General features: G+C 39.6%; 1 protein-coding gene across 3 annotated transcripts in view; it reads right to left on the bottom strand.

Moving 5' to 3' along the window:
- Window positions 1-23,765, bottom strand: part of SRGAP1 (SLIT-ROBO Rho GTPase activating protein 1) — a 272,898-nt gene that overhangs the window by 154,007 nt on the left and 95,126 nt on the right. The gene's annotated exons all lie outside the window — the stretch shown is intronic.

Raw genomic sequence — 23,765 nt, 5'->3', positions numbered from 1 at the left:
GACCCAGTCCAATGAGAACTCAGTCATAAATCTTGTGCAAAGCTTTGTTTCCCTGGCTGAGCAGAAGTGAAAATTTCCTCTGTTAGTATAATCAAGATTTTTTTTTTTTCCTTTGAAATTCTGAGTCCTGACATTGGGTAATGTATAGAAACTTAAACTTCAACTGAAACCAAGAACCAATTGTTATGAGGCATAAATTAGATAATGCTTATAAAGAATTCAAATAGAGCCTTACATAGAAAATTCTCAACAAATGGTACTTATTGTTATTAATATCATTTTCAGGGTGCCTGGGTGGCTCATGTGGTTAAGCAACTGCCTTCGGCTCAGGTCATGATTCTGGAGTCCTAGGATCTAGTCCCACATTGGGCTCCCAGCTCCATGGGGAGTCTGCTTCTCCCTCTGACCTTCTCCCCTCTCGTGCCCTCTCTCACTCTCTTTCTCTCAAATAAATAAATAAAATATTTTAAAAATATATCATTTTTACATCTATTGGTCCTAAAATATCTTCATGTATTTCTCAAGAAATCCACATTTTTCTGAGTTCTAATCCACTGCTGATTCCATCTGAGGGTGGTGATTATGCCTATTAAGAATACACTTTTAATTTTTCTCTTATTCATGCAAACATATTCATTTTAGCAGATTAGAAAAGTAGAAGGAAGGTGGGAAATCAGCCATCTTGGGAACACACCTGTTAATATGGTACAATTATTTTTTATGTTTAAAAAAAAACCATTCATTGCTACAAAAGCAGACACATATACTGTAAAATGTTAGAAGATATAACTTCAAAAAACCTACTTGATTTTCTATCATGAGGAAGTTAATTTTGATAACATTTTGCTATATATTCTAAATATTTTTTCTAATACAGAAAGCTCTAGGTTATTTCAATTTTGACTTTCCAACCTTTCATAGTTTATTCAATGCCATTTTTGGTACACAAACTAGGACTCCACCTGTGTACAGGTAGAAATTCCAGAGCCTCAGTAACCATCATCACTGGTCCTTTCCTCAGGCCACGTTCTTTATTAGGTTACCTCGAATCCTTACAACAGTCCTGCAAAATACATTCCAATATCCCTGTTTTGCAGATAAGAAAACTAAGACTCATAAAGATCAGGTGACTAGTCCAACCCCTCAAAGCACTAAGTGACAGAGCTAGGTTTCAATCTGTCTTTGTCAGATTCCAAAGCCTGTATGTCCTCCCCAAGCAGCAGGCTAAAGGTAAGTGAGATACAGAGTCTCTATCTGAAAACACTTAAATGAACACAAACAATCCAGATCCTTATTTGGGCAGTAAAGTAGTATGACTCTCATTTTACCAAAGGACAAAAGTGACTCAAAGTTCCATAGCGAAGAGGGCTAGAGCTGGACTTTAAATATGAGTTAGATGAGGACACCATCATTTTAATACAATATAACTCTCTGCTATGTGATGTTGAAATTTAGAGTTTGCCAGGATTTTACACTAACAAAACACACTCTCAGGGTGCCTGGGTGTCTCAGTTGGTTGGGCGGCTGCCTTTGGCTTGAGTCATGGTCCTGGAGTCCAGGGGCCAGGTCCACCAGGAGTCTGCTTCTCCCTCTGACCCTCCCCCCTCTCATGCTCCCCCTCTCAAATGAATACATAAAACCTTAAAAAAAAAAAAAAAAAAAAAAGAAACAAAAAACACACTCTTTAGCCACCCACAAGCACTCACTGGTGAGCTGTTCCTGGGGTATAATTCAAAGAGGGAAAACCCAAAATGTAATTAGGGAGTTACATAGTCTTAATGTATACCACAGTGAAACTTACCTCGAGTTTTCATAGTCCTGCTTATCAGACTACTGGGAAGGAACAACAGGGAATTTAGAGACTTGGATGAGACTCCCAGCTCTGTCACTAAATAAACCTGTGTGACCTTGGGCAGGTTACTGACCCGCTTCTGGGCTCAAGTGAACCCATCATTCATAAGAAATACTCCCTTCCCTCTCTCTCCACCATGGACTCATACTGTTGTCAGAGGATGAAGGTTATAAATGACAAAGGGTTTAGAAAATTTAAATTTTCCATGCATATGTAAGGTATCTAATAAAGGCAATGACAATTATAAAAATGCATTCCTATAGCTACAAGTGACGAGTGCAAATTATGTCAGGCATTGTTCTGTTTCATATGAATCAACTCATTTAATTTTTGTGTTATTATTATCTCAATTTTACAGACAAGTAAACTTGCCCATGGTCACTTGGCCAGTAGGTGAAGTTAGGTTCTGAATCCAGATAGTCTGACTCCAGTCAATGCTGTTAACTACATGAAAAGAAGGTTCCTAAAAGCCTTTACTTCTCCCATCTCCAACAGCTTCTGTTCCACCCCCACCAGGGACAAATTCTAAAATATAATATACTGTTTGAACAACTTTTGCTATTTCTAATTACATGATTTTCTTTATAAAATCAATTTATTTTTTCTTTTAAAGCTTTTATTTATTTATATGACAGAGAGAGACATAGCAAAATAAGGAACACAAGCAGGAGGAGTGGGAGAGGGAGAAGCAGGCTTCCTGCTGAACAGGGAGCCTGATGTGGGGCTCAGTCCCAGGTCTGTGGGATCATGACCTGAGCTGAAGGCAGACACTTAACTACTGAGCCACCCAAGCGCCCCTATAAAACTATTTTTTTTTAAAAAGATTTCATTTATGGGAGGGAGACAAACCATAAGTGACTCTTAATCCCACAAAACAAACTGAGGGTTGCTGGGGGGAGGGGGTTTGGGAGAAGGGGGTGGGATTATGGACATTGGGGAGGGTATGTGCTTTGGTGAGTGCTGTGAAGTGTGTAAACCTGGTGATTCACAGACCTGTACCCCTGGGGATAAAAATATATGTTTATAAAAAATAAAAAATTTAAAAAAAAAAGTAAAAATAAATCGACACTTGATCATTAAAAAAAAAAAAAAGATTTCATTTATTTCTTTGACAGAGACAGATCACAAGTAGGCAGAGAGGCAGGAAGAGAGAGGGGGGGGGAAGCAGGCTCCCCGCTGAACAGAGAGCCCAACGTGGGGCTCGATCCCAGGACCCTGAGATCATGACCTCAGCTGAAGGCAGAGGCTTTAACCCACTGAGCCACCAAGGTGCCCCCCTATAAAACCAATTTAAAGAGAAAATTATGTTTAAGTTTTTCTGACAAACCTGTTGGTTAAAAAAAAAACAAACACAATTATTTTGTCTATTTCAGTATTTTTTTAGGCATATCAGGTGATTTCATCTGAAAAATTTTTAAGGGTTCACAATTCTTTCAAAGATGTTCTCCACAGGCAGTAACCTCTATGGCCTTGGCCACAGCAACCTTTTGCTGGGCATGTCTCCAAAGGCAAAGGAAACAAAGGCAAACATGAGCTTTTGGGACTTCATCAAGATAAAAACCTCTTGCACAACAAAGGAAATAGGTGACAAAACCAAAAGACAACCTATAGAATGGCAGAAGATATCTGCAAATGTCTTATTAGATAAAGGGCTAGTATCTAAAATTTATAAAGAACTTATCAAACTCAATACCCAAAGAACAAATAATCCAATCAAGAAATGGGCAGAGGACATGAACAGACATTTCTACAAATAAGTCATCCAAATGGCCAACAGTTACATGTAAAAATGCTCAAAATCACTCGGCATCAGGGAGATACAAATCAAAACCACAATGAGATACCATCTCACATCAGTTAAAATGGCTAAAATTAACAGACCAGGAAACAACAGATGTTGGTGAAGATGAGGAGAAAGGCGAACCCTTTTACACTGTTAGTGGGAATGCAAGCTGGTGCAGCCACTCTGGGAAACAGTATGGAGGTTCTTCAAAAAGTTGAAAATAGAGCTACATTATGACCCAGCAATTGCACTGGTTTTACATCAAAGATATAATATAGTGATCCAAATGGGCACAGGCATCCCAATGTTTATAACAGAAATGTTCACAATGGCCAAACTATGGAAAGAGCCCAGATGTCCATTGACAGAGGAATAGATAAAGATGTGGTAAATACATACCATGAAGTATGACTCAACCATCAAAAAAATATGAAATCTTGCCATTTGTGATGACATGGATGGAACTGAGAGTAATATTTTAAGTGAAATAAGCCAATCAGAGAAAGACAATTATATGATCTCACTTATATGTGGAATTTAAGAAACAAAATAGAGGATCATAGGGGAAGGGAGGGAGAAATAAAACAAGACAAAACTGGAGAGGGAGATGTACCATAATAGACCCTTAATCACAGGAAACAAGCGGGGTTGCTGGAGGGGAGGAGTGTGGGGAGGAAGAAGTAACTGGGTGATAGACATTAAGGAGGGCACTGGGTATTATATAAGACTGATGAATCACTCATCTCTACCTCCAAAACTATTAATACAGCATATGTTAATTAACTGAATTTAAATTCAAAAAATAAAAAATAAAAAGCAGAACTACTGTGAAAAAATTTTTAAAAGATGGTTCTCATTAAAATTTTCCCCCGATGATTCTGAAAAATTATGCCTTATTCTGGAAGGGATGACACTCACTATCTCAAATGTTCAGTTCTGAGAAAAAAACCTAAGAAGAAGAAAACTATGCAATGGGGATCAAATTCTAAAGTCTCCAATAGTCATATTTCAAAAAAACCTTTAGTAATCTACTGAACAGTAGACTATCAATTCTTCCCTCTTCAACAGTTCTTATACAGTTAAATATTATGCAGGATAGACATGAGTCTGTGGCTGTTGGTGAATTATGCTCCTTCCCCTGTATTTTTATACACTCAAGTGATACACCCAAAGTGTAGACAAGAAACCTCCTAAAGTTAGCAGGTAGAAACAGAACATGAACCATAAAAGTAGGCCCTGTATGTAATTTTAAATTTTCTAGTAGCTAAAGAAAAAGAAACAGATTTAATTAATTTAAAATATATTTTATTTAGGCCAACATATAAAAATATTTTAAGTTCAATATGTAATCAACACAAAACTGTTAATGAGATATTTTGCAATTTCCTGTATTAAGTCTTGAAAATCTGGTGTGTATTTACCCTTACAACACATTGCAACTTGGACTATCCACTTTTCAAATGCTGAATGGCCACATATGACTAGTGGCTGCCATCCTGGGCAGTGTGGTTCTCTAGAGTGGTTTTAAAAGCACAATGGGGATTAGAGAATCTACCAGTTTCCTACCCCTAACTGCAAAGCTTAGGTCGAGGAGAAATTTACAGTATGTTGGTAATTCTGCACTGTTTGAGAGACACACACTGTTTTACCATAAAAGTTCTCTTCAACTAGAATGTAACACCTCTCATTGTAAAATAGGGTATGTGTCTGCATGTACAGAGACATGCGATTTTTAATACCTAAATAATGATCAGTAAAATCAGAATCATGGCTCATGTGGATACCCACTTCCCATTTCAGGATACTTAATCATGTGGGCAAAGTCCCTTTTTATCATGTGGGGTAACATTCACAGGTTCTGGAAATAAGGTTATCTTTGATGGACCATTACTCAGCCTACCACAGGTTACTGAGTGCTATGGAGATAAGGAGAGCAAAACAAGAGAGCCAGGGGAAGACTTCCATCAGGAAGGGGATATGAAAAGATCATTCTCATAGCAGAGTAATTGGAAGGAAGTCAGAGTGAGGCAGGGAAACCAAAGACCAAAGCCACTCAATGGAAGGCAAGGGCAGAGGTGGGGTGAGAAGATGCCTAAAACTAGTCAGTGGAAGTGGGAAAAGAGAAGAAAGTATGAGGCTGAAAAGTAGTAAAGATGTAGAACCCACAGGACCTCCAGAAAGGAACCTTGACCTGAAGGGATGCTGGTGGGAAGGAAATGGGAGAACTTTAATGTTTAGTGTTCCGTTAGTCCAGTTGGTGATTTAGAGTATTTGTGTCATTGTCCTATGATTGATGTGAACTTAAATTGATTCCACTCATGGACCAAAACACAAGAATATTTTTCACACTATGAGGTGTTACAAAAAGCTGATCCCTCGTGCAGGCACTATGTAGGACTTTCAAGAGGTGCTCAAAGATGCAAATGTATGATGTTGTACAAAAAGGCAAGAGGTTTAATCTGGCCTCCAGATGTTTTTTGTTTTTTGGGTTGTTTTTGGTCAATTTCAGCTTAGTGCCAAGGCATGTCGATCAGGGCTCAGGAGTTTGTTTTTTGCTCCTTTTTGTTTGCTCCTTTTAAAGGTATAGTGTAAGGAACTTGCAAGTTTCAAAACCAGTCTGGTGGATTCATCTGAATGTAGTATGGTGGTTAAAGCCTGTTCAGCAAAGCTTTGATATCTCAATGAGCTGGGTTCAAATACTGCCTCTGCCATCATACTAGCTCTGTGACCTTTGAAGAGCTTTAGTTGCACAGCATCTTTAAAGAGCTAATGATGCATATTATATGGTTCTACAAGGGTTAAATGATATCCGATTTCATGTCCAGTACAAAGTAGGTAATCAATAAAGGTAATCATTATTAACTGAAAGCCTTATTTAAAAGAATCATAACCAGAAAAACATAGTTTGTTATTAATAATTCTAATAAGGCTCTCCAAATGGATTTAAAAAAAAAAAAAACCTCACACAAGTAGGAATTTCAAATACAGAAAGAAATATATCAGCAAATTCTCAGAGAATAACTGTGGATAATCTAATGACATGGATTTAAATCTTCAGGATAAATGCCAGCTGAACTGAATTTCCTTAGTTTCTCTATCCCAGCTTTAAAGAACCCATCAGGCTCTACTACTGTTTTAAGGAACATTATAAAATACTCCAAGCTTAACCAGCTCCCCTGATACCAGTATTGAGTTAGAAAAAAATTAAATATACAGGTGTCCTCAATTTATGGACAAGCTATGTCCCTGAAGGACTATGTATGTTGCAAATTAGATTTTGGTAATCAGAACTTGTTTTCCCAGCAATAATTTCAGAAACTTGTTTTGCTAGAAAAATACAGTAACTTTTTTTTTTTTTTTGAACTGGCCATAGGATTAGGATAGATGGTATCTGGCATTCTGGCACAGATAAAATTAAACAGATTCTCCATGTCAAATTTTGGATCCTGCTAGGGTCATGTTTTGCCTGAAGTGGCAAATAAATCCCCATCGTCTGGTAATGAAAAATACATCTCATCCTGTAAATGACAAAGTGGAAGACGGACTATATAAGGTACGATACATTTGTTTGTATTACCTTCCTGGGGCAAGACATTTCACATACATTCAAGAGAGCAAATTACCCACCTTCAATAAATGTTTGAGATAAATGGGACAGCTTCATGAATAGATATGCCATTAATCTGAAGCATAGAGAAAAAAAAGTCTGAGAAGGGGATACTGGAGTTTACATATAAAGAAATGATAAAAAAAATTATTATACTGTTGATAAGGTCTGTACTAAAGTGTGGTGTACAATTTTTAGGACAGGACTCAAATTCATAGTTGCAGTTTTTTTTAGAGAACACTGCAGAAAGAAGGTAAACAACTTAAGATACAGGCTATCAAAGTAAGCCAAAGGGACACTATTTGTCCAACCGACGTCCTGTTTGCAAACCCCAATTACCAAAGGACAACAAATTAAATGCTAATCTTTGCTGTTCACAAACAGTATTTTAAAAATTATATCCTCTGGACTCTACTTTGCCTTATTAAACGCCCAGTGGAGTTGCTCATAAAAGTCAAGTTGTTCAACAAGGACAATCAATCGTAGTTAATGGTCACTATAAAAACCCGCCCATGATGTTAAAGAGACAATTTCGTAATTAGGAGTTTAGTGGTGGCCGTGAGCTTTCCTGTGAGAGAGCTCTAATTCCTAAGTCTTCTGGGGAGTGACGAGGATTAGGCCGAGGATTAGGCCAAGGCATGGCTCGAAATAATATGCGTGGAGGGGGGTAGCATGGATGACCAGGCCATAGCTCTCTGGGGGCTCTTCAACGTTTCAGGAAGGAGTCCAAGGGCCGTGAGAACACCACTGAGTGCCACACTATTTTACCTGTCGCTCACCAAGACTGCTCTCTTGATTCCTCTGGTGGCGGCATTCCCGTTGTCCATTTGGGGTTCCCCCTGGCCACAGCATTTATTAATTATCCCCAACTCGGTGCTCATTGAGTCAACATGGATGGAGATGCAATTCCAACCAAGGAACAATTTTGGGAGATATTTTACAGCATGGCAACCTCAAGATTAAATCATGTATAGGCAAAAAAAAAAAAAAAAAAAAAAAAAAAAAAAGAAAGAAAAAAAAGGTAAGCCTTCCAAGAAGAAAATTGATGAGGGGGGAACACATTAGGAAGCCAGCAGACAAAGACAAGCAGACGGGTACTGCAGCCCTGTCTCCATCCGCCCGTATGTTTTTCCTCACACCCATATGCTCACTCTCAGTTCCCATATGGTTTCTCTTTCTCATAATGAAATTGGAGGTGCGGAGGGGGCAGGAGTGGGCACACATCTACTTTGTACAAAAGTTACGCAGACACCAAGTATCCTAGAACATTGCAGATGGGAAAGCTGAGTTACACACGGGCCCCTGCCCAGGCCAGGCTGCAGTAGGCACTGACTCTGGTCCCTCCCTTCCATCGTCGTTCCAAGGTCAGGTACTTCTGGATGTTCTCTCATGGCACAGGTGCCGGCTCTCTGGTCTGGCTGTGGGCATTCATTCTTGTTTGTGGCAGTCCCCTGCTTCAGGATTGAACCTGAGCAGCAAACCGACAAACTGCGTTTGCCAAGGAGCAAGGTGCCTAAGGAGGTCACCAGAGCCAACTTGCTGATGACCTGCTCCTTGCCTGGACCAGTGAAGGTGATGGTGAGGCCCACCAAAGTAGGGCCCTCTTTGTCCATAATCCTGTTTGTCCATAATCCTCAGTGACGACATGACCTGGCAAAATATTGTGTCTTCAAATGTTCATAGCAACATTATTCATAATAACTCTAAAGGGAAAACCACCCCAATGTCCACCGACTGATGAATAGGTACGTAAAATGTTGTGTATCCAACCTAATGGAGTTTTTTTTATTTCCTATTTGGAAATAAAAAGGAATAAAGTATTGGTACATGGATGAACTGTGAAAACATGCTACATGAGAGAAGCCAGTCACAAAAGGACAAATATTAAAGCTGTTACCAAAGAAATGTTGTCCCTTAGTGACCCCTGAAAGACAAACTTATATTCTATCAGTTAAGGGAGCATGCCTATAACCTTGGGCCAGATAGCAGGAGCTCCCTTATATTTTGTTGTATCAGGAAATAATTTTTTAAAGACGCTAGTTTCTTAGAGCAGTTTTAGATTCACAGCAAAACTGAGCAGAAGGTACAGGAAATTTCCCATATCCTCCTACCCGCAAATGTGTATAGCTTCTCCCATTGCCAACATCACTCACAAGAATGACACATTTGTTATAATCAATGAACCTACTATGACATATCATAATCATCCAAACTCCATAGTTTATAATTGTGTTTATCTTAGTGCTGTACATTCTGTGGGTCTGGACAAATGAATAATGACAAGTAGCCACCATTATAGAATCATACACAGTGTTTTTATTGCCCTGAAATCCTGTGCTCAGCCTTAATCTCTCCCCCAACTCAAGCCCTGGCAACCACTGATCTTTCCGCTGTCTCCATAGTTTGCCTTTTCCAGAATGTCATATAGTTGGAATCATAGAGGATGTAAACTTTTCAGATTGGCTTCTTCACTTAGAAATATCCACTTAAGTTTCCTCCATGTGTTTTTATGGCTTGATAGAACTCATCTCTTTTTAGTACTGAATAATACTCCATTCTCTGGAGGTACCATACTTTACCCATTTGCTTACTGAAGGACATCTTTGCTTCCAACTTTTGGCAATTATGAATAGAGCTACTATAAACATCTGTGTTTTAATTATTTGTAATTTTCCTACTTCTCTTCCAGTATATGTTGTATATGTACATGCTTCTCTACTATCAAGCATCTGATGATCTTGAGCTATCCTTTTCTTATTTTTAAATGAGTTAATGATAGTGAGAATTGAATTTTCAAGCCTTGGTTTTGACTGACACTGATGACTCCTTGACCAATTTATGCATCTATATCTTTAAAAATCGGATGGAATCTTACATAATGGATCAAATTTTTAATGACAATTTATATAGTGAAAAATGTCTTAGTGTTTTTGGTCCATGAAACTCTACAAATGTCACACAATGGTATTTTTTTATTTGCCATCTGAGATCTTCCCAATTAGAGTACTGTCTCTGATACTCCCATTAACCTTCATTTGGATCTCTGTGAGGACCCACAGTAAAGCCACTGTGGGTTGAAATTAATATCCACATGTCTCTTCTGCATTCTGAGCTCCAGAGACAGCAATGACATCTCAATCACCTGGATATCTTCCATACAGAGCACAGTGCCTGACACAGTGAAAATTCAGCAAATGCTTATGGAATTCACGGTGTTACTGCTGTACACGAAGGATGTATATCCTGCTTAAAAAAATAACCTCAGTTTTAAAAAAAAGGTTAAAAAAAATAAGCTCTTTTAATCTGCAAATAAATCATGGAATCTTGACTGACTAAACCTAATAAACAAAGACCTTCAATTTCATTCTATTTTTTCTTTCACTTTTAGAAATAGTAAATCTGAATTTGAAGAGCTGATAAAATACAGTTGTTTTTGTTTTTTTTAAAAAAACCTTCCAGGAATTTTTGCACTTAGTCAGACTCTACTCTTGTATCTTCTCCGATGCCACATCCATGATGATCTCCAGGGCTAATATAAAAACTTGAACAAACAAATGTTTAATGAAAACTGGGTTTCAGACTGATAATCACAAGGCACTGTGATTTTAAAAAAAGTCGCTTACCTATTCTGAAAGACACTTCACTAAAAAAACAAAAAAACAACATTGTTTACTATAATTGTATTGTTAAAGCGGGAAAGTAGCCCCTCTCCACACCTTGCTCTATAGAGTCCACTTTAAACACAAAGCTGGGGCCCCCGGGTGGCTCAGTTGGTTAAGCTTCTGCCTTTGGCTCAGGTAGTGATCCCAGGGTCCTGGGATTGAGCCCTATGTTGGGGCTCCCTGCTCAGTGGAGAGTCTGCTTCTCCCTCTGCCCCTCACCCTGCTTCTGCTCTGTCTTACTGCTCTCCCTCCAATAAGTAAATAAAATCTTAAAAAAAACAAACAAACCACAAAGCCAAAGTGATTATTTCAAACAAAATAAAACCATGTCCCCTCTCTACTCAAGATCTATCCCATATAGGTCAAAACCAACACCTGTCTCATCCACTGCCCTAACATACTATTTCATAAGGGGTTCCTTCTCTACAGCTCTCCATCTTGTGTAGCTACTCTAGCATGCCAGGCATGCTTGACCTCAGGGCCTTTGTACTAGCTGTTCCTTCAACTGGAATGCTCTTCCCACAGATGTCCCAAAGAGGTTGCCTCCTCCCCTCCTTGATATCTCAGCCCCAACTTGACCTTCTTAGTGAGTTCTTTACCGATTATCATAACTAAAAATGTACCAATCCTCCTGCTTAATTTTTCTCTGTAGCACTTACCACCATCTGACACACAATATAATTTACATACTTATGTATTTATTGTTTGCTTTCCTCCCTCTGGAGCCCCTATGAAAGCAGAACTAGGTCTTTAAAAAAAAATTTTTTTTTTTTAAATAATCTCTATACCTAACGTGGGGCTTTAACTTGTAACCCCAAGATCAAGAGTTCCATGCTCCTCCAACTGAGCCAGCCAGGTACCCCAGTTTTTTTCTTTCTTATTTTTTTTCCAGTTAAAATTTTACTTTTAAGTAATGTCTACACCCAGTGTGGGGCTCACACTTACAAGCCTGGGGTCAGGGGTCACATGCTCTATGAACGGAGCCATCCAGGTGCCCAATTATCTGCCTATTTTGTTTACTACTCTCTCCTCAGCCAAGAACACTGCCTGCCACATAGTAGGCACTCAAATATTTGCTGATTAGTTGAATTCTACATTTTATAAAGAACTTCAACAACTGAAGTTTTCTGGTATTCAGGATAGATTTCTGGTTAATCTACTGGACTATAATTAAACACCATTACCAAAAATTTCAAACCATATTATATGTTTGCGAAATATCATACCATTTTCAGTGGTTCCCATTCTCACAAACTTGGGTTGCCTAAGAGTATGAATCACTTCTATGTCATGCAAATGGAGCTAAGAGACCTCAATAACGTGTCCAAGTCACATTACACAATCGATGGCTCAGTCATAACAAACTCCCAAGCACAGGCTCACTGCCGGATGGCGTCTTTTTAAAGAGGGCCCCCATCTTAGCTCATCCTCTGTCTTCTTTAGACAGAAAACAAAAAGTGCTTTTAGGGCAATGACTTATAATCAGAACTGTACATCCTCAAATGATTTTAAATAAATGCATCTAAAAGAAATGCATCTGCCAGTATTCTAAGTTTTTTTTTTTTTCTTACCCCCAACTCAGATGTCCATAAGCAGTTCACTGTTTTACCTCAAAGACAACTCAGTTTCGGGTATCACTCCAAAAAAAGAAAACCCAACAAGCAGGACTGTCGCCTTTTCTATGAGCTGCTCTTATTTTATATCTTAATGCAGTTTTTCTAAATGTTACATTTTAACTGACTCAATTTACTAGGTGCTTATTTAGCCCTTTACACAGGGCTGGATTTGGGGTGTTAAGTCTAGCTAACTAAATTCAATACTTAGAAAGAAGGGAAAGAAAAAGGAGGAAAAAGTACCAACATTCATTGACACGATATACACTGCCTCACTTACTTAAAACAACCATGAGAGCAGTTACCATCATAATTTTATGGGTGCTCCAAGAAGGTATGAATTACTCAATGCCCCACAAACTGGGCAGCAGCAGAGCTGAGGTTCAAGCCTACATCCGTGGGGCTTAGAAATCTTTCCATTATACCAAATTGCCTCTACTAACACTGTGTATTGCTTTTTGTTTTTAATGAAAAATGGAGGGTGGGGGTGGAAAACTCAACTAAATAGAGCAAAGGATAAAAGAAAATGAGTCAAAAAACTGCTAGGCCAAGAAAAGCTTTACAGGAAAAGTAATTAAATAAAAAAAAATGCTAAATGTTAAATACCCTGTGACGTTAATATAGTGACCTTTTAAGATATCTTCCTGGTATATAGACTACCTTCTTTTTTTTGAGGTGGGGAGCCCATTTAATGTGGTGCTACTCTGAAACCACAGCTTGTTGAAAAAAGACAGGAGAAACTATTTTTGCAAAAATTTATAGAACATCAGACCAACGCATATGGGGTCTGTGCTAGCAAGGGAATATGTGTGCAAAATATTAAAAAGAATTAGTAGCGGGCACCTGGCTGGCTTGGTCAGTAGAGCACATGACTCTTAATCTTGGGGTTATAAGTTCTAGCCTCACACTGGGTATAGAGATTATTTAAAATCTTAAAAGAAAAAAAAGAAGAATTAGTAAAATGTCTTGTAAGACAAAATAATTTTATTTTTTCACATATGAGTATATAAGAAGGATTGGTCAGTGATAGTTATCAGGCTCAGAAATAAGCCAAGGGAAGAGCCCCTAAATGCATTCACACTGTGAACTACAGTTCCATTGCTGGAAGTGTTGACATAAGCCAAGTTCATATTATTTTTAATAAATGCTGGGATAGCAGTTGTGAGGACAAAAGTCTGGGAGGAACAGTTCCCTTTAACTTTATAGCTTATCATCTCCCAGATGAATGGTATAAACTAACTCAAGAAACTTAAATGAAGACCCATGTAAGCATATGGCAAAGGCTTCACAAAGCAATAACATATCTTTGCCCTCTCTACAGAGATGGAGAAACTGAAGTTTAAAGAGAAAGTGTATGATGTCAAAGTCTCTGCGTATGGTTCCCCGTTGGTCTACCTCAGCTCTGTGGCAGACATCACTACTGACAGGAGCATCCCTCCTTTCCACTTCCACTTTCCACTTCCTGAGATGGTGTGACCGCACTATAAACAGCCACTAACCATGAACCTTAGGCAGTCTGGGGTAACAAAAGGAATACTGGCCTTGCAGGCACAGAGACCAAGGTTTGTACCCCACCCCGGCCACTAACTAGTCATCCAACTTCTTCTTTTAGTGCCTGGGTTTTTCTTCTGTAAAATGGTAACAAAACCTGCCATCAAGGTTGTTATAAAGATTAAATGAGGTGATATATACAAATTGTTTTAAAAATGATAGCACCTTTATTCTCTTCTTCCTGCTCTCCATCCTCCTCTCCAGATGAACACTTTAGCTTTACCCAATATTCTAATATCCCATGTAGGGGCTCTTTGTAAAGGCTCCACTGGTACATTTCTATCCCCCAAGTCAAGTAAAACAAATTGTGTTTGTGCTCCCCTGTGTTGATCACTCTAGGGCTAACTAACTTTCATAGTGTTCTAAATGCATTATGCTTCTTTTTCTCATCCAGAAATCAGAAGGCAGGCTCAGGAGTATAGTTATATTTCTCTATCTTGGTTCACCAATTTTGGTTTACCAGGACAACAGGAAGCATACTAGTGTGTGTGTGTGTGTGTGTGTGTGTGTGTGTGTGTGTATAACAGAGACAGGAGAAAGTGTGTTTAAAATCAAGAGGACACAAATGGTAAAGTTGTCACATGACCTAGGTGATAAAGATGCTACAACATCTAGGCCAACAAGTCATTTTCAGCACAAGTGATACGTGAGCAGCTGCCCCTCTCCTATATTCCCCGTTACCTATAGAGAAGTTGGCTAAACTATACTTAAGTCATTAAAAAAAATGCTGGATCCACTGAGTAAAGATATATTCTCTGAGACATAAAAAGTTAATAATCTATAAATGGTTACATAAGCTTATCAATTACCAAGTCCAATAAACAGATCCCCCTTCCCCCAACAGCAAGAACCTTTAAGTGAGGAAATTAGGAGGATGCCTCAGGAACCAAAGTGTCTGGAAGTTAAGAAAATTCATCTTCATACTATCCGCATAAACATTCTGAAAGTCAGACTAAAATATAAACCAAAATGCTGAAGAAATGAAGAGCAATGGTGAGAGAAGCTTTCAAGTTTAATCTGCTTTTATAAATCAGATGTACAACACTCTTAAAAATAGCAGCCAAAATTGAGGCTAGAATACTACACTGATTTGAAAAACAAAATTCTATTTTCCAAATCAGGTTCACTGCTGTGGCTGCTGAAACATACATAATTTTTAAAAATTTTTAAAAAGATTTATTTTTAAGTAATCTCTATACCCAGTGTGGGGCTTGAACTCACAATCCCGAGACCAAGAGTTGCATACTCTACTGACTGAGCCAGGCAGGCACCTGTGCATATGAAGTGGTCCATTCAGAAACATGAATTAAATATGTATCATGTGTCAGGTACTCAGATAACACACCTGAGATTTAGGGCACCCAGATGGCTCAGTGGGTTAAGCCTCTGCCTTCGGCTCAGGTCATGACCTCAGAGTCCTGGCATCGAGCCCCGCTTCGGGCTCTTTGCTCAGTAGGAAGCCTATTTCCCCTCTCTCTCTGCCTGTCTCCTTGTGATCTTTGTCAAATAAATAAATAAAATCTTAAAAAAAAAAAAAGAAAAGAAAAAAGACACCTCAGATTTAAAAAGAAGAAGAATGTGAATGGGTTCCTCCCTGACCTCTAAGAGCTAACCTAATAAAAAATACATCAATCAGAGAGCTGTCATAAATAGGGTAAGTGTCATGACAGCAACAATCATGGAAGGGTAAGAAAACACAGATGCAGGACCCCTAATGCAGAAATGGGGTGCATGGGATGCAGGAGAGGCAAGAAGATCATTCTAGAGGAGACAACGCTGTTTAAGAGACCATCCAAGAATGGCTCACTGTTTGAAATGATAAATCCCAGGCAAGGCATGCAACATATCCCAAATGTTTCTGCTACATTCATAGAATGTCAAAAAATTCTATAGAATGTGAAGGTTTATACATCTTTTATCACCACCTCACTTGAAAACTCAAAGATTTTGGTTAAGTTGCCTCTGGGGTGAAGGGACACATGGAGGGATTCAGAAAGGAGTTAAATCCCTTTCAAGACTAACAGGATAATGTCCCAAAGTAGCGCTGTGGGAGAAAGCCTCATGAGAGTCATGAGCTGATGACATGGGGCCACCTAAGGAAGCATACAGGGTACACAAAAGCCATTATCCCACCAGGAAACAGAGATGGAGCCTAATAAAAGTCAAAGAGAAAGACCTGAGCTCCACAGAGCACAAAGGCTTGCGGTATTTGCACAATTCCTTAATGAGGGAGAAGTCACAAAGCAAACCATACTCTTGATGCAGGGGATTTTACAAAGGACAAATCTCTAGGATGAGGATAACAAGGGAGCAGTAGCTGTCTAGTTCTTTCCTGAGCTTTTGAGAATTTAAAAACATCTCTAATACTTGAAGATGCTCTCAAAAAAGGTAAGTAGAGGCTGGGGCAGGCAGACAGAAAGGAGAAGGGTTAGTAGGTTGAGGGCTTTATTCCTCTCCTTGAGAAGATATGTCTCTCTTTCAATAGGAAGTTTATTCACATTCTAGCCAGCTGCAGAGCCGCACTGAGAGCCAAGTTCCTATTGCCAAAGTTCACTCTTCAAACCGGCAGCCTGAGGTCTGATAACCAGTTAAAATGCTCAACACAATCACTGCCTTTTGGTGGAAAACAGAGGCTCCATTGTTTAGAGATACATTTTCAAGTTTAACTCTTCTAGAATTATGAAATTCAAAACAAGAGCTATTAGGTTCAATCAGTATCAGGGTGAAGGGAGTGTGTGTATGTGTGTGTGTGTGTGTGTTAGTTTGGATTCCTTTCTTCTTTTTTTCCCCAAAAGAATAATTGGATTACTCTGGTAATGGCCAGAAAAATAAATTGTAACTCTAAGTATTTTGCAAACTGAAAAACTGCTTCAAAGCCATAAAATTCCATGTATGTGATCCAACACATTTTAAAATACATTCTATCCTTTCAAATGAAAACATCTGATCCAAGACTCCATGTTCCCTAAAAACCAATGGGAAAAAAGCACTCACTCAGAAGCTGGCACAGTTAAAGTGTACTTATGGAAGTGGAAGGACTATTAAAGGGAGGCACTTACAGGTATACGAAAACACACACACAACGTGCCTTGTATCCTCAGGAGCCTATCAGCTTAGGAGAAATATGAACTATAAACAGATATAGAAAAAATAAAACATACAGTGTGATAAGTGTCCTAAATATAAGAACGCAGCCATGGGAAATGACATATACAGATTCGATCAAGAAGAAGGGCAGGAATGGGCTCTCTTTAGAGAGAGATGGATTGTGGGAGACACTCACCTCCCTACCAAGCAGATGAATCTTATCCTAAGGCTAATGAGGGGCTGGTGATGGTTTTTGTTATGAGAACACAGCTAACACCATAACCAGAAGTGTTCTTTAGGAAAAATTTTCTTAGACCAAGACAGAAAGGGAAAGGTATTGCTCTCAGTTAGGAACTAGTCTCCTCATGTAAATTAGAGGTAATTCAGGCCCAAATTAGGATGGTGACAATAGTAACTAAAGGAGAAAATGGAATCTAGGTTTTCTCCATTGTTAGTGATTCTTGGTTTTACGTCATGGAGACCTCCATTTCATTAAGTTTAGGGCAAAAGAAGGCAGGTGGTATTTTCAGCTGAAATGATTCCTCATATTGCTAAAGTGATGTCTGCAGAACAAAGTAGAAAAAACATATAATCAAACATATAGTCATCTTAATAGATGCAGAAATCATCTGACAGCATCAAAATCCATTCATGATAAAAACTCTCAGCAAACTAGGAACAGAAGGAAACTTCTTCATCCTAATGAAGAGCATCTACTAATAATTTTTAGCTAATACTATACCTAACAGTAAAGGATTGTACGCTTATTCCCTAAATTAGAACCTTTTGCCATTCTCACTGCTCTGTTCAACACAGAACTAGAGGTTCCAGCTGGTGCCATAAGCTCATTCTAAAACTAGTGGGGAAACATAAAGAACCTAGGATAACCAAAACAATTTTGGAAAAATTAAGTTGAAGTTCTTATATGATGTGATTTTAAGACTTCTTATAAAGTTACTGTAATCTGAAGTGTGGTATCAGCATATAGATGTATAGATCAGAAGAAAAGAGAGAGTCTAAAAATAGAGCCATACATATATAGTCAGCTGTTTGCTGTGAAGGTTCAATAGGTAAAGGAAGATTTTTTTTTTCCACAAAGAGTACTAGAACAACAGGAATCTACATATAAAAAAATTAAACCCTTACTGAACACCATATACCACATTAACACAAAATGGGCCACTGACTTAAACTTAAAATACACCTTTTGGGGCGCCTGGGTGGCTCAGTGGGTTAGGCCGCTGCCTTCGGCTCAGGTCATGATCTCGGGGTCCTGGGATCGAGTCCCGCATTGGGCTCTCTGCTCAGCAGGGAGCCTGATTCCCTCTCTCTCTCTCTCTCTGCCTGCCTCTCTATCTACTTGTGATCTATCTCTGTCAAATACATAAATAAAATCTTAAAAAAAAAATACACCTTTCAAAAGAAAAAAACAAGAGAAACATTTTAGTGACCTTCAGGTGAAAGAAATCCAAAATAAAACCACAATGAGATATCACAATGCACTATCAGACTGACAAACACTTAAAAGACCCACAATACCAAGTGTTGGTGGTGGTGTTACTCTCTAACTACAGTGAGACTGTAAAATGGTACTTATTATACCACTTTGGGAGATAGTATGGCAGTTTATCAAGTTGAACAGAGACCTACCATGGGATCCAGCTAAGTAGAAAATGAGTAGAGAATGAAAGTGGACGTTCACTTGAGTAGAGAATGAAAGTGGATGTTCACATCATGACTTAAAGACTTGTATGCATATGCTCATAGTACCTTTATCTGCAGTCAACAGTGGAAACAATTCGAATGTCCATCAGCTAGGTCAGTGGAGAACAACTTATGATGTATCCATCTACACAATGGACTTCTACTCAACAACAGAAGGAAGCCACAGACCCACAACACCACAATGGAAGAATTCCAAAACAACTGGGCCACGTGAAAGAAGCCGGATTCTCCCTCAAAAAAAACCAAAACAAAAAAAAACCCTACATGATTCCATTTATATAAAACTCTGGAAAACACAAACTAGAGGGAGAAAGCATATCAGTGATTGCCTGGAGTAGTGGTGGGCTGGAAGGGACTCAAAGAAGAGTAACAAGGGAGCACAGCAAAATTTAGGAGAGATGGTGGTAGAAATGTTCGTTCTTTTAATAATTTCATAGGCATATGACTATCAGAACTCATCAAATTGTACATATTAAATATGTGCAGTTTACTGTATGCCAATCATATGGCAATACAACTGTAAGTAGTTATTTTTTAAAAGATGGGAAGAAAAAATCCATTCCATCAATCCAAACAGAGGTAATTAAGGGCAAAGTTAGGATAGTGACAACGGTAGTGTAAAGGAGAGAATGGAGACCAGATATTCCCCATTATTATGTTGGCTTACTTTCGTTCATTACTTTTGTTCATTACAAAAGTTCATTACAAATTACTTACTTTTGTTCATTACAAAGATCTCCAGTTCATGATGCAGTTTAGGGCAAAAGAAGATGGGAAGTATTTTTAGCTGGAAAGGCTCTTTATGTTGCCAAGATGCTTTCTGCAGAAGCGACGTCAGAGCCTGAAGAGATCAGGGTGCAGTGGCTGGACAGAAAAGCTGTTGCAGGGGATGCTGGGATTCTGCCCAGCTCTCTGCTCTGAAACTGAAGCGCTCACTCCTGCCAGGAGTGTTGGCTGGGATAGCCCACAGCTCAGCTCCTCCCCAGTCCCTGTCCTGGCTGATGGGAGCCACCTCTCCCAAGACTCTGCTGCCATCCCTCAGGGTCATCCCAACTCCAGAGCCTGCTGTGGGATCAGCACAATCTCCAGAAGAGGTGCTAATCCCAAAGCTCTACCCAATAAACAACCTGCACTCCAATCTCCATATGACTCCTTACGGCCAGACCCAAGACACCTCCCCAAAGCAGAAGCAAGAAAGCCGAGATACAGGCAAGGGCTCATGGAAGCGATCTAGACTGAAAGGAAGAATTTTTATAAGTTGGTCAGGGTAAGGGAAGAGCATTCCAGAAAGCGCCATTTTCAACAGAGAAAATAAATGATGATTATAACACACACACACAACGAAGCCCACAAGAGCAAGCGTGTGCATACTATACAGGGACAATGTCCTATAGCATTTAGATGTCCCTAAAGTAATAATGATGATGGTAACGCTTGGAAGGTGTGGGGTCTATAAGCCGACTCAGCTGAGATGTGGAGCAGCAGTACAAGAACTGGGGAGAAGATGGCTGTTACAAACTTAGCTGGACACCAGAAATGATCAGAAGGGGAAGAGGGAGAAAGAGGAACGGAGACAGAGAAGCACTTCTCTCCCAAGATGAATTACCCATTAATATTAAAGTCAATAAAGAGTTAAAAGTAAAAGTGCTGAATCCTAATTTCTGCTCTTGGTGGGGGAGGGGTGGGCAGAAAGAGGATGTCAAAAACAGGGGACTAGGAAGAGTTCTGTTTGTTTTGTTTCCTGGGGCTGGGGTGGGGGGGGCTTCCTGAAGGCTCTGCCAGGAAGTCATCCGTTTCTGCCTGAGTAACTGAGGAGTGGATGAGTGACCTGTCCACATCACGGCACAGTCGGGGGGGAAGGGGACGGTTAGGGGCAATTACCTAGGAAATGGTGCTTGCTGCCTGGGGAGGGGGGCAGCAGCTGGGGGACAGGTGAAGGAGCTGGAGGTACTCTGCTGCTTGCTCACCCAGCATGCATCTGGGTTCCTGCCCCGCTCCCAAATAAATCTTCCATCACTGTAGCTGTTCTAGGGTGCTTTTATGAGCAACAGAATGCTGGTAACACTCACTAGTCCCCAACAGCTTTTCAGATTGGGTTATTTCTTCCAGGCACTATCAAAGGCAACTACAAACCTTCAACTGTATGTCAGGCTGCATGATGGTGGGGAGAGCCAGATCCACTTCCCTCTTACCCCCACTGCTCTTCCTACACCCAGCCTTGTGCAGCAGGGGGCAGAAGCACTGGCAGTCACAAAGCTCTGGCTTAAAACTGTACCCCTCATTATTGTGCAAACCTTAGCACATTACTTAATTTCCTGGGCCTCAGTTTCCTCAACCATAAAATGGGGAGATAACAGCATCTTCCTGGACTGAGCTGTGAGACCTGATCTACCATATGCCCCAGCACACAGCTGGATACTACCAAAAGTTTACTACTGCTCATTCTTCCTTATTAGCTGAGTTTAATCGTAGCACCTAGCATGCATACACACTTCCAGTCATCTGAGAATTAAATACCTTTATCAACATGACATGAACTCCCTGTGGTGTTATCTTTACTGAACTAAAATTTACTATATGTTGGACCTTAATCCTGAGAGTAGATTTAAAAAATGTATTCATCTCCTATATTTCATAGACTTTCTCCCTATGACTTCACATACCAAGCATATGCTGCAGACACCTAAAATCCCCTAAATGTTGGCTCAGATCTCTGCCTAACTACAGACCTATACATCCCATAGCCTAATGGACATCTCTACTTGGAATACTTTCAGGCAACACAAACTTAACATATTTGAAACCAATCACCTCTACCCACCTCCAGCCCCCATAAAGCTTGTTAAAAGTGAGGGCTTGAGAGCTAGTCAGCCTTACTTGGGTTCAAATCCTGACTCTTAACACTTACAGGCTACTAAAACTTTTTTTAAAAAAGATTTTATTTATTTATTTGAAAAAAAGAGAGAGACAGAGAAAAAGAGAGTGCATAAGGGGCAGGGGATGGGGGAAGGGCAGAGGGAGAAGGAGAAGCAGACTCCCCCACTGAGCAGGGAGCCTGTGGAAAGGCTGGATTCCAGGACCCCGGGATCATGACCCAAACTGAAGGCAGATGCTCAACCAACTGAGCCCCCCAGGACCCGCTAGGCTACTGAATTTTGGACAAGTTCTTTCACTTCACTTTGCCTCAGTTTCTCCAACTATAAAATGGAGAAACAGTACAAATGTTCTTAGAACTAACAGGCTAATACAGAATGCACTTAGACAGGGGCCTGAGACATAGCTAAAAACTCAACGAATGCTAATTATTACTATTAACTCAGTGGAAAAAAGACTTTTCTTTGATGGTAGAGACTACGTATTTCTTGTTCACTTTTGTAGGAAGCATTCCTGGCACAGTGCCTTCCACATATGAGATGCCCAATACATTTTTTTTATCTGAGAAAAAATTTTCTGCAGCTCATTGTAAAATTACCATGAGACTCTCAATTGTTTTGTTGAATGAACAACCATATATACAGAAAGGAGTGCTAAGAAAAAAAGTGTTTCTCCTAGTGCACTGGCATGCTTCCTTCCACCAGACAATGAGCGATGCACAATTTACTGTGCTTCCTTTTCTGAAACCTTCAAAACACACAGAGTTAAATTTGGGACTCATTTGTAGTAACTAGACTTTTAGTCTAGATTTTCTGGTACGTAAAATTCTCCCCATCCCCCCCCCCCAGTTACTTTGAAGGGCTCCTTTTCTTGTTTCTAATTTTAATGCTTTTACTGGAAGCTAGCTAAAATAATTTTTTGATGTATCCATTCATTAAAAATATCTGTCTATCTAATGAGCACTTTTATATGTCAGGCATTGTGCTAAAAACAATGACCAATGATGAACAATGGAACGAGTGCATACTGGGAGACGGCACCGGGAGAAGAGACATATGGAAGGAGGTGTGGAGCAGTGCAGAGGGCAGGGGAGAGGAGAAGTGACAAGCAACAGCAGTGTGCACTGTAGTGCTCAGTGGCAGGTTTCGGTGATGGCAACAATGGTTCATTAAGATGTTTGCTGAAGCAGCTAGAGAGGAACTATGACATGCATTGCAAAGTGGGGAAAAGGCTTCTGAAGCCCCATTGGGCTAACCAGAAAAATCACCACAGCCCGACTGGAGCTGGAAAAGGGACAACAGCATCTGATCAGGAATGAGAAGGAATGAACAAGAAGAAAAAGACTGCTATCTTACCTAACAAACTATTACCAGATTTTCTACATACTTCAAGATGGCTTAGAACAAAAGGCAATAAAATTTTAATTTATATTTATATTATATGCTTTATTTAGATATGCCATTAACTTAAGTGGTTGAAAGGTCTATTTAAGTCATATTATATATGGTTATTCTCAGGTATGTTCTTTCTATTTAACTAAGGAACTATCAGAAGGTAGTTTCCTGAGAGGCCTGGGTGGCTCAGTTGATTAAACGCCCAACTCTTGATTTCAGCTCAGGTCATGATCTCAGGGCTGTAAGATCAAGCCTCACGTCAGGCTCTGCACTGCTTGTAATTCTCTCTCTTTCCCTCTGTCCCTCCATATCCTCCAAACCCTGCTCATACACACTTATATACGCATGTTCACTCTCTCTAATTAAAAAAAAAAAAAAAAAGGTGGGGGCACCTGGGTGGCTCAGTGGGTTAAAGCCTCTGCCTTTGGCTCGGGTCATGATCCCAGGGTTCTGGGATCGAGCCCCTCATCGGGCTCTCTGCTCAGTGGGGAGACTGCTTCCTCCTCTCTCTCTCTCTGCCTGCCTCTCCACCTACTTGTGATCTCTGTCTGTCAAATAAATAAATAATATCTTTAAAAAAAAAAAAGGTACCTTCCTTATAGTGTAAATGACAGTCT

The sequence above is a fragment of the Mustela lutreola genome, chromosome 8 (genome assembly GCF_030435805.1).
Source record: "Mustela lutreola isolate mMusLut2 chromosome 8, mMusLut2.pri, whole genome shotgun sequence".
Taxonomy (NCBI): domain Eukaryota; kingdom Metazoa; phylum Chordata; class Mammalia; order Carnivora; family Mustelidae; genus Mustela; species Mustela lutreola.
This window is presented reverse-complemented; position numbering and strand designations above follow the sequence as displayed.